Below are 17,822 nucleotides of genomic sequence, written 5' to 3'. Positions count from 1 at the left end.
AAACTGAACTCCTGGGGCACCTCTCACTCCCTCACTTCCTGTTGGCTCCCAAGAAAGTGAAAATCAACATCTCTCTTGCAACATGCCACGTTATTGTATGGTACCTTTGGAAATTTCTTGTGCAACATGAGGATAAAAAGATAACGATCCTTATTTATAAACCTAAGTGTACTGTTCTCTAATCCAGAGTTCTTAACCCTTTTGAAGTCTCAAATGTCTTTGAGCAACAGATGAAAGCTATACACCCTTTTTACAAAAAATGCATGTATATACAAATTAAAGTTTGCTTATAATTTTAGAGTTTTCAGAGATCCCCTGAAGTCAATCCATGGGCCGGCAATGGATTCACAGACTAAGGTGAATAATTCCAATTCTAACCATTTTTCTTCTATCTGTATATCCAGCAGAGTCCCAGCATTTCCTATTTTATTTTTAGTGGGTTTGCAGTGTAAGATAACAGTGAACTCTCCTTTCGTTGTCTTCCATGAAGGCCTGGCTTCCCGGACTTAAGGGCTATGGAGAAACAAAACTTGTTTTAGGTTTGTTTATCACGGAGGGAGAGTTGTTTTCATTTTGTTTGTGTAGATGGTTGGTTTTCTTGTTTGGATTTTTTTCCTGATTTGTAGTTGTTGGCAATAGGCTCCCTGGCAGTACAAGGTAGTGGTGTCTGGGCCTGTTTCCTCATGATGGTGGCAGGCCAGGCCAGAGGCTTACAGTTGGGCCAGTTTTTCAATAGGAAAAAGGTGACCACTGCCTCCTGCCCCTGGCTCATATCAGTATGACCCATGTCACCAGCTGCCTCAGTGAAATGGGCTCCTCATTCATTGCTGCTTTTCATCCTGCATTGTTGCTGAAGGTAATCTTAAGACCAAATTCCTATACTTGAAGACAAAGGTAAAAATAAGGGAGCATGAAGAACTCCAAATGCTCATGCCCCAGAATCCAGTGTTTACCAGGGGTGGGGAACCTTTTTTTCTGGATATTTATAACATCATTCAACTTAAAAAATTAGCCTGCTATATTTGGTCAAATATTTAATTAACTCCCCTCTAATGCCTAGGCAGGGCCAGACCAAATGATTCCATGGGCCTTATATGGCCTGAGGGCCAGTGAGTCCCCCATCCCTGGTTTAGACAATCAAATAGCTGCAATGTTGGCCCCTGATAAAATTGATTATTGATTACTGTTTACTACGTGCCATGCACCTTCCTAAGCAATTAAAATGAATTACTTCATTTAATTTTCACAACAACCCTGTCCATAGGTGCTATTATTATCCACATGTTACAGCTGAGAAAACTGAACAGTTACAGAATTTATCAGAGAGAGAGAGAGAGAGAGAGAGAGAGAGAGAGAGAGAGAGAGAGAGAGACTTAAGGACTAACTACTTCCCTTACAGTTGAAAATTCAGTCCTCACAATAAGAAGCATCTATTGTGAGGAAACTAAAACCCCCTGGATAGACTGTCATGGATAGAATATTAGAATATTCGGGAGTTCATAATGCAGGTCATGTACTGCACTCAGCCTGGAACTTAGGTGTGCTGGCCCTGTCCACTGCACCACTTCTGACCCTCTAATGCAACCAGGTGCCCTAGACCATATGCAATCATTGGCATCAGTATTATTCAGGACAGTGAATCTAAAATATGGAAAAGTCAAAAGATGATACTACTTCTAATTGTGTCAAATTAGACACACACACACACACACACACACACACACACACCCAGTTCACTTAAATTTTATTGTTACATCTTTGTTTTCTTCTCCCCTTCTCTATTTTTGGTTACTAGAACTCTTGGTTCAACCTTCCACAAACTATCAGATCTATTGCACGCAAGTGGAAAACACAGTCAAGATATAAAGTTTGTTTTTGGCTCCCTAACTTACAACTTCCCTGGTATTCCCCATGTCTTTATCCTCTCCAAAATAATGGGATCCCTCAGGATTGGATCAAGTAGAAGTCCTTTACCCCCAGCTACCCCTCTCAAGGTCATTTTGTATTTTAACTTTAGCTCTCATCATGGCATGAATGGGTGTCTTCCTGTGAAAGGTATCTGAGATCTTAACTCTCCTGACTGTGGGGACAATACTTTGGGGTCACGTGACTCCTCCCAGGGTTTCTGAAATGAGAGTGCAGGCATCCAATTGCTGCAGTTTCAGGTAAGAACTTCCTGAAAGAAGTTTTCACAGAGTCCTTGATGCTCCTGGAAATGTGATTGTCACCCTCCTCCCAGAAATGCTGAATTCTTTTAGGGCACACTGAAATTTTCTGCCCGGAAGAAGCGGTGAAATGGATTCGCTCACCAACGGTTACGCTTAAGAAGAGAGTCTGGAAGTGACAGGTACTTCTGACAACTATTTAGAAATTGTGTCTGCCTGGATTTATTTTCATTTATCAAACATTATTTTGCTACCGTACCTAAGGAAGTGTAACTAATGTCTCCAATTGCACTTCCCCACACTCTGGCCCCATGCCCGCCAGCCCTGTGGGAGAAGGGCGTCAAGTGACATCGGCAAGACTGCTCTTTAATAGCCGACATTATTTTATTAAGGAAAATTTGTATTGCCCTTTTTCCCTCTCAAAGGTGCCAAATGGGCAGATTTGGATTTTTCTTGGCCGAGGGAATGAAAGACCAGCGAAGTGGCTTTGCTTGCCCCCCAGGCACTTCCACCGCAAGTTCAGGAGGCGCCTGCAGAATCCAATCACTTTGAGCAGCTAAAATTTCAGGTTTGAATTTCATCTCAGAAATGCACAAAGCCGAGGCGTTGGTGACAGTATCAGAGTGGGGGTTGTTGTCAGTTATCTGTTATTCTGCTGGGACTCCCAGCTGGCCCAGGTGTATTCCCCGCAGGTAAGGCGGGAGGCCCTGCCGAATGCCACATCTCTTTGTTGCATGTTATCTTGTTAGTTAAGCTGTCAAGAAAGTTGCCAGTGAAGAGGCTGGGAGTGGAGGGACACACAGAGTTTAATCCAATTAAAACTTCACCGGCTTTTCCACATTCCTGGTTTCCTGGCTCAAGCAAGGAAGAATCTTCTGAGCATGAGGATGGCAATGGGGGTACAAAACGAATCTTAACTGTTTGTATGGCAGCAAGGCATCCTATACAGCATAAGGCCACAGAGACAGGATCTGTGGTATGGGAGACAGAAAGAGCTCACTTTTAGCTGGTTTCTCATCGGCCTTTAACTCAGCGCTGTTTTGGGTGTAAAAAGACTCACTGAGCTTGCCAAGCAAGGAAGCTCTGCCTCGTTCTACCCACCAGAGGTTTTTTGCAGCAGATGTTTTGACCTGACTTCTAAGAGGGGATTTGGTGATCCCATGAACAGCTTTCCTCTGAGGGCCGGAGGAGATGGCTGCAGCACTGGATGCCTTGGAATTAAAACTAACAAATGTGCTCACATTTAAATCTCACCATCGCATTTTGACACATATTGACACAGATGGTACATTTTAGTGCTAAATCTATTTTTCTTTGCTCACAATGGGAAACAGGCTGCTCGAGCTCCCTTGACAGAATGGTTTCTGAATGAAATCTGCACTCACTCAAAGCAAACCTGTGCGTGAGGCAGCCGCAGGGCCTTGCACACATCCTTCTGAAACGAAGGCCCGAAGGCCCGGGTGAGCAAGAGCAGGGCTGTCTCTTCTGGACTGAGTGCATGAAGGTGGAGGGCTGAGGACTGGGGAGGAGGTGCGGGGGAAGGAAACAGGAGAGAAGGCCTGCTTGGATGAACGCAGCTGACTTTGACAGTCAAAGACTGCATTCCATTTCAGTTTCACAGAAAGGATGCTCAGGACCAGAGACCCTGATGTTTCCAGAAAATAACACTGTGCACTCTTTCTAAAGCCCACTTGTCACCTGGGAAGATGTCCAGGATATATTGTTAAGTGAAAAAAGGAAATGGAATTATAGGGTCCCATGAGTTAAAAAAAAAAACAAAAACACCACACAACACCACACACACACACACACACAGCGTATGTACTTGTATTTGTTTGATACATGCAACACTATGGTAGTCCCTCCTTATGTGCAGTTTTTGCTTTCTGTGGTTTTAATTAACCGTGGTCAACTGTGGTCAGAAATGCTAAATGGAAAATTCCAGAAAAAACAATCCATGTTTTAAATTGCATGATGTTCTGAGTAGTGTGATGAAATCTCGTGCCATCCTGCTCTGTTCTGCCCAGAGTGACTCATCCCTTTGTCCTGTGTATCCACAATGTATACACTCCCCACCCGTTAGTCACTTAGTAGAACCCTAGGTTATCAGATCGATTACCGGAGTTAAAGAGACCATATTCACGTAACTTCTAATACATTATATTGTTATAATTCTATTTATTATTAGGTATTGTTGTGAATCTATCACTGTGCCTAATTTAATAATTAAACCTTGTTATAGAATGCATATATAGGAAAATACAGTGTATTTAGGGGTTGGTGCTATCCATAGTTTCAGGCATATCCTGGGAGTCTTGGAAAGTATCCTTCTCATATAAGAGGGGGACAGCTGTATTCATATTGGCCATCTCTAGTGAAGTAGGGGAAGTGGAAAATTATTTTACAGTTTTTTTATAATTAAGAAAACTTGAGTTCTAATAAAACAATGAGGTAATTAGGGCCAGTTTGAAGTAAACTTACAGTTTTCTTACAGTACCTAACGTCTCCTAATGACCAAGACAGCACTGTCTTCTTATGTGCCATAGAAGAATATGTGACTAATGTTTGGTATCATTTAATATTTAGTGAATAAACTGAAGTGATAATTTTTAAAGAAAGAGTAAATTTCAAGTTTCATCAAGTTTCATCAGAAAGTCTTATTGTTAGCAGTTAGGAGAAATGTTTTACCTTTTTTATGTGAAAAGTTAAAAAATATCTTCTGGTAGGCCTTATATTATTATATTAAGGTGATTTTTAAATAGAAAAAAATTATAGGCCTATTTGATAATCTATTTTTTTTAATAATCTGTTTCTACACACAAACAAAAGTTACAAGCTTAAAGTGTTGCATATCATTTGCAGGGAGGGAGTGGTCCATGGAATTCTCGAAATCCGCCCATGTACCAAGTTACCAATGGATGTTTATGCCAGATATGCTTATTAGAATTAACTGTGAAACTTACATGAGTTTAAAGCAATAGATATTGGATATAGAGGAATGGGAAGACAGTCTTTTTAAAAATCTTACACATGAGCTTACTCTAACATGATCATGTCTAATCATTGGGGTCCCTGAGTCTTTGGCTCAGAACCTCCCCTTGTGGTTTTCCCAGGTTTCTGCTTTTTGTTACTGTTGTTCTAATGAGTAGGAGCTCCGAGGGAAGGCAGTTGAAATCCAGGGGGAGTGATTTCAGACAAGCTATAAAAGAGAGTAGGCCCAGGAGTGATTCCCTGTGATTAGCTGAGAAGCACCCTGGGGATCTTGCAAGGATCGAATGTTCAGGTGAGTCCACTGTGGTGTGGTGCAATCTGAGAATAAGCCCCAAATCTTCCCAGAAGATGTAGCTGTCTGCTCCTCTATACACCACCTCTACTCTTTCTATCGATAGGAACTAGTCCAAGTCCTCCACAATCTGTGAGTTGGCATAGACTTTGTACGGTAATTCCTTCAGGCAGCACTTCTCAAATCTGACTGCACAATAGAATCACTTGGAGAAATTTAAAAAACCCTGGTGCCCTGGCCATATCCCAGTCCAGTAAATCAACCTCTCCCTCAGGTGAGGCCCAAGCACTTGGGTTGCATAAAGTTCCCCGGGTGATTCAATGTGCAGCCACTGCTTTACAGCCGTTGGTGAAGCTTTCCTCACAGCAGGCCTGGAACCACAAGGATATTAGTAGCTTCACTTGAGTTTCACCTCTGGATTCAGAGTATACACATTTCCCATGAATAAGCCTTTCAGCGAGTGACTGAATAGTAAACAGCCTCACAGTTTATGGAATGAGAGCAGATAAGGAATCCTTATCAAGATGTCACCTCATTTCATTCTGCTGCAGTCCTTTCTGTCCTCACGTCTCTCTAATTTATTATTAGCACAGAAACATCACTCCTGTGGCCAGAGAAGCACAGCTAAAACTTTGTGAAGGTCAGTTGTCCATGAAGTAATGACCTTAGACCTTAGGACCCTCATTAGCACAAGTAATTATGAGCTAATTCTATTATTCTAAATTGTTGATCAAAAGACCAAAGCACACAAAAAAAATTCATAATTGTAGACTGTCAATGCTGAAAATATTTTAAACCACATTTATAAATTAACCAGGACTTTTTCCATTGTAAGTACTAGGAACTAAACTCCAAGCAGATCAAACAACAACATAAAACAAAAAACAACAATAATTTATTGGCTCATCCAGTGGATTGAAGTACCGCTTGATCCAGGTGCTCAAAAAATATCACACTTCTTTTCCAACAGCATTCAACTCCGTTCTTTGTCATGCACTGAAGTTTCAAGCCTTTTCTTTCCAAGAGGCAGAAAAATGGCCATTAGGTGTTCAGTCTTCCATGGTCTCCAAATCATTATCCTTAACACATAGAAATAACTCTTTACTTCCAGAGCATCTAACTGAAAGACTAGTTGTGCTCTGGAATTTATCATTGTGGACAGAAAGGTAGGGTTCCATGTTTGGCCAGGCCTGGATCACATGACCACCTTGTGAAGGGCAGGCTGGTACTATGAATGGCAGTCCCGGTGGACACCTGGGAGGAAGCACAGCTCGTCCACAGAAGAAAAGCATTACAGGAAGTATTCTATGTCTACCATAGCATGTCAATTGTACCCCATGGTTTTCACTAACAATATCATCATACAGGGGAACAAAACTCCCTCAAATATTATAATCAGACACTATCAAACAATAACTATTATCTAGTAAAATGTTATGAATAAGTCTGTCCAATCCATTAAATACGCTTTCTCAATGCTATACCATAATACACTAGACTGAATTTCTATTTGTTTTAGAAATGATTTTTGTAGGAAACAGAATAATTCCCACCAGAGTATTTCTTCAATCATTAACAAAAAAACACACCAACATTACTATAATATAGATATGGTAGAAATAAGGTTTATTATTTTCTTATAGTTTTGCAAATTTTAAAAGTACATAAAACATAAGTTATAGTGAATATATATACACCAATATAACCACCACTCAGATCAAATCATATCACACTGCCAGCTCTCCAGATTCCTCATGTGTGCCCACCTCCCCCCTGCCCCCACTGTACAACACCTCCCCTCAGCTAGAGGTTATCCTCATCCTGACTTTCATGGTTTCCACTGTCTTTATAATTTGACCACTGATGTAGACATCCCTAATAGTATGGTAATTCATTTTGAACTTTATATAGGTAGAACAGTATGTATGTATTCTTTTATGTTTTGCTTCTTATGTTCGTTTTATTTAAAAATATTCATCCATATTTTTGTAGATAACTGTTCTTGTTTGTTTTTATGATTGTGTAGTATTGTATTGTATAAATATATCATGATTTATTTAATCAATTTTTGATAAATGTTTAGGGTTTTTTTTTCAGCTGGAGCATTTATGAACAATGCTGTTATGAGCATTCCTACATGTATATATCCTTATATACTTTAACATATATCAGGGTCACATGGAAGGTATGTTAAAACACAAAATTCTGGGACCCACCTCAGAATTTCTGATTCAGTAGGCCTAGGGTAGGGCCCAAGCATTTATATTTCTTGCAACGTAAGTCCCAAGATGCTGCCAAAACGACTAGTCTGGGAAAGACACCTTGAGAACCATTGCTCTGGCCCTGTCTAGTCAAACTTGTTCCTTGGACCAGCTTCGCATGTCTCATCCAGGAGTCAGTCAGAACCTCAGAATTTCAGATTCCATCCAGACCTATTAAATCAGAATTTTAATTTTAACAAGATCCCCAGATGATTTGGATGCATATTAAAGTTTGAGAAAAAATGCTGTTGGTTAAATATATCTTGAAGTGGATTTCTTTTGCTGGGTCATAGTAATATAGCTAGTTTTAAAACATTTCTGGATAATGTCAAACTGTTTTTATAGCAGATTTACAATTTACACACCAACCACCAATCTTAAATGTATTTTCAGTTATTTTTCAATTTGCTAAGAAAAAGACACAATAATTTTTAACTTAAATAAAACTTCTTAAAATGTTTCTAACTTATCATCTATAAAATATTCTATTATCTTAAGTAGATAAAAATGGTAAATAGTATGAGCCCATTAGTTATTCCATATAGTCCCCCTTTTCAATTTAGAGAAAATTATGACCTCTTAAAGATTTAAAAAACATAAAGTAATAAAGGGTTCAAAACAATTTTCAAATACTATTAAGTAATTTCTTTTGGACAGGTGGCATTAATCAAAGTGGCTATAACCTGATTTTTAAAATATTTGAAGTTATAAGTCAACTTTTAATCCTAAAAAAATATAAAGCTTTGGAGATGCTTTCAATTTTAATATGGAAACTTTCAAATGGAAGTGATGCAATCTTACCTTGTCCCATTTTCATAAACTCTGTAAGATGAGTGTTCAGTGACTTTTGAGTGCCATGCTTTATGTTCAATCGCCATACTATTAAACATTTGTGTTTATTTAAAATTTCCTTCATACAAAATATAATTTTTCTGATGGCATTAAAAGCTTGGTGGAGCAATCACTTCTTTCTTTTATTCTTTTATTTTAGTTTAGATATACAATTCAGATCTAATGCGTGCCGTAGGCCTTTGCCATCCTCTGTAAAAATGTTATTAGGATAACACACACAATGGTGGGAAAAACACCTCTACAAAGAAAATGTGAGAAGTAAGGAAATATAAACATGAACAACTTCTAATATTGTTCTCCATATTCTTAGGTATGCCCAAAAATACACTTTATACCAAAAAAAAAAAAAAAAGCAATATGAAAACCCCCATTCAAAATATTTCATGTATTTAAATGTATTCACTTAATGCTTTTTTAATTGCACTAATAATATTACAGTGGTTTCCAGCCTAATTAAAGGATAATTAAGTTTAGGACAATACCTAAAAAAAGTATATCTCTCTTTTACAATATAATCACTTATGCTAATGCACTATAAATTGAAATGGCAATAATATTGGAGACAAAATGAAGCTTGCAATGGAACTCTATAATAGTTTGCAATGGAACTCTGTAATAGTTTAATATAACAGTACCATTCTACATATAGATATAAAAGGAAAACTTTGCTAATAAGAGTTTCATTTTATTTATTTGCTCATTCAAATGGCACTTCATCACTACCACCTCCCTGTGGTAAAAATTTTAGTCCATAAAATAAGTTAATTGATTTTGTCCATTAATTTGGTAGATTTTTTTTTTTATGTAGACTGGCTTTTCAGAGATTATATTTCATTCTGACCAATGGCAGTGCAGTAACCACCCAGTTGATGATTATCATGGTAATTGTGTGCCAAGAACTCTTGTTCTGGCCATCCCAAAGGGTGTATTTTTCTTTACAGTAGGACTTTACTCACTCAATAGATTCACCAATCTCCCCATCACACTTTTGGAAAAGCAAGTCATCTTACAGTCCTTCCATGATTATTCAGCTTGACCTAAACTCAAGATACTTACTCAACTGTGTTCTCTCTTCCTGACTTGCACCCCCCAGATTACCACCAATAACCACTACCCACATGACTCCAGTCCTTGTCAAACCTCTGGATCTTACTGATATTATTAATATTATAAGCACAGTTACAACTCTAGCTGTTTAACTCTTGCTGTGCACAATTACTGTCATCTACAAGAATGTGGGTGTCCCATCTATGCCTCTGTAAGTGCTGTGTACTGCAAATGGCACTCATCTGGGAGAGAGGAATGACTTTCCCAGGCCCCCTCCCAAACTCAGGGGCCCTGTTCCTACATGGAAGGATATGAGGGGGCAGCAGAAGGCTCTGACTCTTGAAATACATCTCTTTCACCAGGCTCCTATGTTCATGAAACGTCTACCATAAGAGGCATCTATTGCAGTTGAGGCATTGCCTCCAGAAAGTCCTTATAAAAATGTCATTACCAGAAAACAGAACACCAGAATGTAGCCCTCAAACATCTCTCTGTACGCATATACTAATTTATGTTAAGATATAATGAAACACAAGATAGAAGTTGTGATCACAATAAGGAAGTATAAATTTGGAAACAAGCGGCACTCTTACCATAACTTGCCCTGATTAAATTCCTAACAAGGACCATCTCATAATCAATCCTCCTAAAAGTCTTGCCAAACCTCACCTTATTACTATGTCATTTTGTGCTCGATTTTAAGTGCATTGACAATTTCAGCCCAATAACCTTAGTTAAAAACAATTACCATGAGAAGGGATTAAGAAGTACCAATTGGTAGTAATAAAATAGTCATGAGGATGTAAAGTACAGCATACTATCGTCAATAATATTGTGATAATTATGTATGGTGCCAGGTAGAAACCAATATAGTAATATTGAAAGTAAACTGTAATTAAAAAATAAAAATTAAAACACAGAGACAAAAAAATGAAAACAAATACCACGATCTAAAAGGAAGTTCATGCCCCACTTATGCCTCACCTGTTCACTCTGTAAGTACTTTCTGTTCCTAATGGCACTCATTTAGGACTAAATCATAACTTTTCCCAGGCTGGCTACTAAACTGTGGTGTTCTATTCCCACATGGAATGTCGTGAGGCTACCATGAGACTGCACTTATCAATGGGTATCTTTGACCAGTCACCAGTTACAAGGTCCTTCTACCATTGCCCCTGTAAGGTCCTAATTAACATATACCTTATCAGGAAGAGAAGAAGGAGCAGCAGAACATAGACTTTCTTAACACCTCTTTGGATGTGACTATGAATTTAGCTAAAGGTAAAGTATGAGATGCAAAGCTAACATTTTGATGGGAATAAGAAATAGAAAATCTAGAGCCAAAGGCACTGTCAAGACTGGCTTCCTCTCTAGAGAGGTTCTCGATAATCCTGGGAAAGTACAGGTGTATATGAGGCCCTGGGAAGATTGGTGAGATAAGGAGCCCCTTAAAGGGAAAGTAGAATCCTATATAATAAAAGCATAATATGCAAATTGACCCAATGGCGGAACAACTGGTCGATATGATGCACACTGACCACCAGGGAGCAGACGCTCAATGCAGGTGGTCAGTGTGCTCCCACAAGGGGAGCACCGCTCAGCCAGAAGCCGGGCTCACGCTGCAGGAGGGCCGTAAGGAGCAAGGGGTCCCAGACTGCGAGAGGGATGTCTGACTGCCATCTTAGGCCCGATCCCCCAGGGCAGTGGTCGGCAAACCGTGGCTCATGAGCCACATGTGGCTCTTTGGCCCCTCGAGTGTGGCTCTTCCACAAAATACCATGTGCGGGCACGCACATACAGTGCGATTGAAACTTCGTGGCCCATGTGCAGAAGTCGGTTTTTGGCCTGGGTGAGTCTATTTTGCAGAAGTGGCGTTAGAACACTCAAAGGGCCAAAGAGCCGCATGTGGCTCGCGAGCCATGGTTTGTCGACCACTGCCCTAGAGGATCGGGACTAAGTCAGCAGACGGACATCCTCTGAGGAGACTGTGAGAGGGCGTGGGCAGGGCTGCGAGACCACCCCCCCTCAGTGCATGAATCTAGTGCACCGGGCCTCTAGTACTAATATAATCAATCTCACCATCCATTTATAGTCCTAAACATGGGAGTACACTAACCTTACAAGACTAGGAAGTTCTGATAGTTGGAAAAATCCCTCTTGGTAGGTTGCCAGATCTTGGGAGACTTAAAAGGCCAGAAAAACCTTCAATCCAGCTTTGCCATTATGGAGCCTTTGCTGAAAGGATTCCTAAAATAAAAAGTAATGAGTAAATAAATAAGTACCTTGGTTCCTCACACTCCCACCTGGAATACCCGACACTCACCCCCAATCCTGAGAACCTGAACATCTTCTTTTGTTTGTCTAAATATTTTTATTGATATGTAGAGAGAGAGAGGACAACCAGCTAACAAATAATGGATGGCTGTACTTGATGACTACCAAATGAAGTGTTAATAAATACCTTCGAATATCTTCTAAAAAACTAAAAAACAACCAGTGGTCTATTACTGATCTCATGCAGACTGAATACAATTATTTTAGAAAAGTAAAACACGAAGGAAAAGGTCATGATGGCCAGCAAATAATCTCTCATTGTTCCTGATAGATTTCTTTGCAAAGAGATGATATTATTAGCCCACATTAGCATAGTCACATCTGGAGTGTTCTACTCATAAAGTATATTGACCTGGTTTGCCATTGATAAAAGAGGATCATAGAATATACTGTATATGAAGATGGACAGTCCAGTAAACTGGTGGACCTGTTTGTTTCTTCACCTACTCCAGATGCATCAGGTAGGACTGCCACTGCCAAGTTGCTCAGTCATCAAACAGGCACCAAACAGTGCAGTTCTTGTGGTAGGACATAGTTGGTGGGGTTTTACTTTTTAACTAGAGGCTCAGTGCACGAATTCATGCTCCAATGAGGTCCCTTGACCTGGCCTGCAGGTTCGGGCCAAAACCAGCTCTCTGACATCCCCAGAGGGGCCCTGGATTGTGAGAGGGCACAGGCCAGGCTGAGGGAACCCACCGGTGCACAATGGGGATCAGGGAGGGACACAGGAGGTTGGCCAGCCAGGAAGGGACTGAGGGAGGACTCCAGGGCATGTCTGACCTGTCTCTCTCAGTCCCGATTGTCCGGACCCCAGCAGCAAGCTAACCTACTGGTCGGAGCGTCTGCCACCTGGTGGTCAGTGCACATCATAGCGACTGGTCAACCAGTCTACTGTCTGGCCCCTGGTGGTCAGTGCACGTCATAGTGAGCTGTTGAGCGGCCTTAGCATATCATTAGCACTTTCCGCTTTGATTGGTTGAATGGATGGCCAGATGACCAGGCTCTTAGCAAATTAGGATTTTATTATATAGGACTAAAAGCCCAGTGCACGAATTTGTGCACCTTGAAAGGAACTGTGAGCTGTGAGGCTGCAGTAGGCACAGGGGCAGGTTTCAGCCCATCCTCCTTGACTCCACCTGGCCCCTCCTGCTGTGGCCCCTGGCCCCCTAACTGCCGGCAGCCCCGCTCCTGCTACCACCGCTCCCACACCTTGATGGTGCCGGCCCCGCTTGCACCCACTGATGGTGTGGAGCGGTTGAGGCCGGTGCCAGCAGTGGGTGCGAGTGGGGCCAGCGCCATCAGCAGGTATGAGCAGCGGCTGCTGCCCCACTCGCCCCTCAGGAGCAGGGGGAGGTGGAGAAGCCCTCAGGGGTGATCAGGGCCGGCAGCTGCCACTTGGACCCGCTGATGGTGCCGAGTGATTGGGACCAGCGCCGGGCACCGGCAGTGGGTGTGAGAAGGGCTGGCACTGGCAGTGGATGCAAACAATGGCTCCAGCGCCAGCAGCAGGAGCAAGCGGGGCCAGCGCAGGCAGCAGATGTGTGCACCAGGCGGGACCGCGGCACACAGGAGCAAAGAATTTTTAGTAACCACCAGAGGCTCACCCCAATGACAGTGACAGGCACCCTGCCTTGGTCTGGCGCCCCCTCTCACCTGCTTCACCATCCCTCCGCAGCCAACACCTGCCATGTTCCTCACACGTCCCTTGGTGGTCAGTGTATATCATAGCAACTGATTGTTCGGTTGTTTGGTTGTTCTGCCATTCGGTCTATTTGCATATTAGCCTTTTATTATGTAGGATTAATGAGTACACACAAGTATGAAAGATAGAAACCAGAAAGAGACCTTGTACATAACATATTTGGGGCAGTGGTTAGACTTTATAAATCTGAGAAAAAAATTAGCTTAATAAGTGGATAATCAACATCTGGAAATACAAATTTTATGACCTGAGTTTGGGGGGCATTAGTAATGCCTGACACAGTGAGGATGGTGGTTGCCAGCCCTTACCTGGTGCTTTTGTCTAAGGAACAATTTAGGCAAATTCAGACCAGACTGCACAGGAAGAAGTGCTTGCTCGGCATACACCCAACCCAACCTTCTCTGTGCCATGTGATCACAGGCTGGAAGTGCTTTCTTTAGCGTATCATTGCCTAACCTGTCTTTTGGTAGTCAGTGTACCTTATCAGCCAGTAATTGCAGGTACCTAAAACCCTCTATGCTTCACTACCTAGGCATAATGAGGTGGATTAAGGAATGGAGACCTGGCTCCTTACAAAGGCCCTTAAATGGATTAGAACGTGTTATTTTTCTGTGCAAACAGCTTAGGCCACTTTGAACACATTGTACCTATAATGCCATGGACTTACCAGCTCTTTCATGCCTGACCTCAAAGCATACTGCAAACCAAGTGCTTTCTTCGTTTTATAAAGATGGAAAGGGTGGAGCGTAACATAGTAAAATGGAAGCTTGAGTTTACAGTTCTTTTAGGGAGACCATATAATGAGAATAGTTGCTTGCGTAATGCAAGTTACCAACAAATAAACAAACAAATCAATAAAAGCTGCGCTGAGGGAAATGAGTTTTACCAAAAAAGGAATCGTCTATATTAGCTGTCTAGTTGAATCAAATTGATATTGTAACTCCTTAATATGCCATTGTTCTGGTCTATGTATATATAAGCCAGTTATTTCATTAAGTTTATTTTATTCTCTGTACAATCACATAAACTCATGTAAAGACAATTGCTGAGTCATCCGATCCAGGGAACAATGATTAAATTCCAACATATGAGAAAGTTGTAAGTAGACAAAAGTCCAGAGACAGTTCAAAGGAAAATGTGTAGGGCAGAAGAGAAGGTCATTACTCACAATCACTTTTTCTAAGAAGCCTGATCATATATACTAGTATAGCCACTTCACAAATATTTGTACTTACTATGTGCCAAGTACTGTTTTAAGCACTGAGAACAGAGCAGAGAAAGAAAAGAGAAAGTTCCTGAGGAATCTGGAAAAAAATGAAGGATCTGGTTACAACCTGAAAGATTCCAGTATTTAGGTCCGTATCAGAGGAGGAAGCAGCTAAAGAGATGGAAAAGGAGTAGCCAGTGAGGCAGGAGCAAAACCAGGACAGTGTAACATCACAGAATCAAAGAAAATAAAGGGCATGGCAAAGGAGGGATGTTAACTGATTAGAAAGCCTTTGAGGCCTTGCCAGTGTGGCTCAGTTGGTTGGGTGTCATCCTGGGCACCGAGGTGTTGGAGACTCAGTTCCGGGTCAGCCACATGCCTTGGTTGAGGGCTTGATCCCCAGTGGGAAGCCAATGGATGTTCCTCTCTCACATAGATTTTCTCTCTCTCTCTCCCTCTCCCTTCTTCTCGCTCTAAAAATTCAATAAAAACATATTTAAAAGAAAGAAATAAAGGAAAGATACAGTAGAGTGGGAGAAATCGATGATGGTTGGAAGGAAAGAAGAAAAGAAGGAAGGAAGGAAGGTAAGGGAGGGAGGGAGGAAGAAAGGTAGAAAGAAAGAAAGAAAGAAAGAAAGAAAGAAAGAAAGAAAGAAAGAAAGAAAGAAAGAAAGCCAAGCCTTTGAGAGGGAGTACAATAAAAAGAGAAGAGGCTATTTGATATGGCAACATAGAAACAAACAGCCTCAATGACGGCCCAGATTCAATGGAGATGCAAATACAGAAGCCTACTTTGCAGGGCTTGAGAAGTAAATATGAGGTAAGGAAGAGGGTATGGTGACTAAGGACACTTTGTTTCAGTAAATTTTGTAGTGAATAAGGAGTAAAGAAATGAGAAACAGTTGGAGGGAGATGTAGGTGATGGAGAAATTTTTTAAATTAGAGATGAAATAGCAAGCTACTTGTTTATGGATAAGATACAGTAGAGTGGGAGAAATCTATGATGGTTGCTATAGAAGGAAGGCCTTAAAAATGAAAGATGGGGTAGGTCCATAAGCACAGGAATGGGGTAAGCCTTTTATGGATGCAGACACACCTTATTCATAGTAATAAAGAGGCAGTATTTGGGAACAGATATGGGCAGATTGGTAATTTCAAAAGTAGAAAGATGTGGGACCTGTTGGTCTCTTTAAAATATATATATATATATTCTATATAATAAAAGGATAATATGCAAATTGACCATCACCGCAACACACAAGATTGCTGCCCCCATGTGGACACAAGATGGCCTCCACAAGATGGCCAGCAAGGGAGGGCAGTTTGGGGTGATCAGGCTTGCAGGGAAGGGCAGTTGTGGGGGACCAGGCCTGCAGGGGAGGGCAGTTGGGAGCAACCAGGCCTGCAAGGGAGGGCAGTTGGGAGCAATCAGGCCTGCAGGGGAGGGCAGTTAGGGGAGACCAGGCTGGCAGATGAGAGCAGTTGGGGGGGACTAGGTCTGCAGGGGAGGGCAGTTAAGAGGGACCAGGCCTGCAGGGGAGGGCAGTTGGAGGAGACCAGGCCTGCAGGGGAGGGCAGTTGGGGGGGACCAGGCCTGCAGGGAGGGCAGTTAGGGGTGACCAGGCTGGCAGGGGAGGGCAGTTAGGGAAAATCGGGCTGGCAGGGGAGTGGTAAGGAGGTGATCAGGCTGGCAGGCAGAAGCAGTTAGGGGCAATCAGGCAGATGGAAGGCAAGCAATTGGGAGCCAGCAGTCCTGGATTGTGAGAGGGATGTTCGACTTCTCTTTTAGTCCCAATCCCTCGAGGGGTCCCAGATTGGAGATGGTGCAGACTGTGCTGAGGAACACCCCCACCCCCTATGCAAGAATTTCATGCACTCTAGTATATATATCCTATATAATAAAAGAGTAATATGCAAATTGACCATCACTCCAACACACAAGATGGCTGCCCCCGTGTGGACACAAGATGGCTGCCACAAGATGGTTAGCAGGGGAGGGCAGTTGGGAGGGATCCGGCCTGCAGGGGAGGGCAGTTGTGGGTGATCAGGCCAGCAGGGGAGGGCAGTTGGGGGCGATCAAGCCTGCAGGAAGGGCAGTTAGGGGTGACCAGGCCAGCAGAGGAGGGAAGTTAGGGGTGACCAGGCCTGCAGGGAAGGGCAGTTAGGGGTGACCAGGCCTGCAGGGAAGGGCAGTTAGGGGTGACCAGGCCTGCAGGGGAGGGCAGTTAGGGGCAATCAGGCAGGTAGGGGAGTGGTTAGGGGGTGATCAGGCTGGCAGGCAGAAGCAGTTAGGGGCAATCAGGAAGGCAGGCAGGCAAGCAGGAGCCAGCAGTCCTAGATTTTGAGAGGGATGTCCGGCTGCCCGTTTAGGCCCAATCCCACTGGGATTGGGCCTAAACAGGCATTTGGACATCCCTCAAGGGGTCCCAGATTGGAGAGGGTGCAGGCTGGGCTGAAGGACACACACCCCTGTGCACAAATTTTGTGCACCGGGCCTCTAGTGTATACTTTGAAGAAATATTTTAATCTAAGAATTGTGGTATAGCATTTAGGAGGACCAAAGAGAGAAAAGAATGGTATAAAAAGTATAAGCTCAGTTCTGTAGTCTTTTGCTTTTCTCCAGCAATATTTAGCTGCAGAAGTTTAGGATTAGGGGTTGGGCTTCATCAGGATTTCAGCTTTGCCAGACAAAGGTACTTATAAAAAGGAGTGGTTTTTAAGATGCATGTAGTATCTTACCAAGGTAAAGGAGTAAGTGAGAATCAGAAAACACATGTATAGGGAGAAAATAAAAATGTCAATAGATTGAATAACTAAGTGCAAAGAATTGCTCTAGTTATAGAATAGGGTCCTGAAGATCAGACCTTGGAGGCAATGCAGTTACAGTGTTGCAAGAATAAGTGACTATGGAACCTAAGATATAGTCAGGAAAAGACTGATGGTAGCAAAAAGACAAAAGAACAGACTGCCA

Source organism: Eptesicus fuscus, chromosome 10 (assembly GCF_027574615.1).
Source record: "Eptesicus fuscus isolate TK198812 chromosome 10, DD_ASM_mEF_20220401, whole genome shotgun sequence".
Taxonomy (NCBI): Eukaryota; Metazoa; Chordata; class Mammalia; order Chiroptera; family Vespertilionidae; genus Eptesicus; species Eptesicus fuscus.
The sequence above is the reverse complement of the archived record's forward strand: the minus strand, read 5'-3'. Positions refer to the sequence as shown.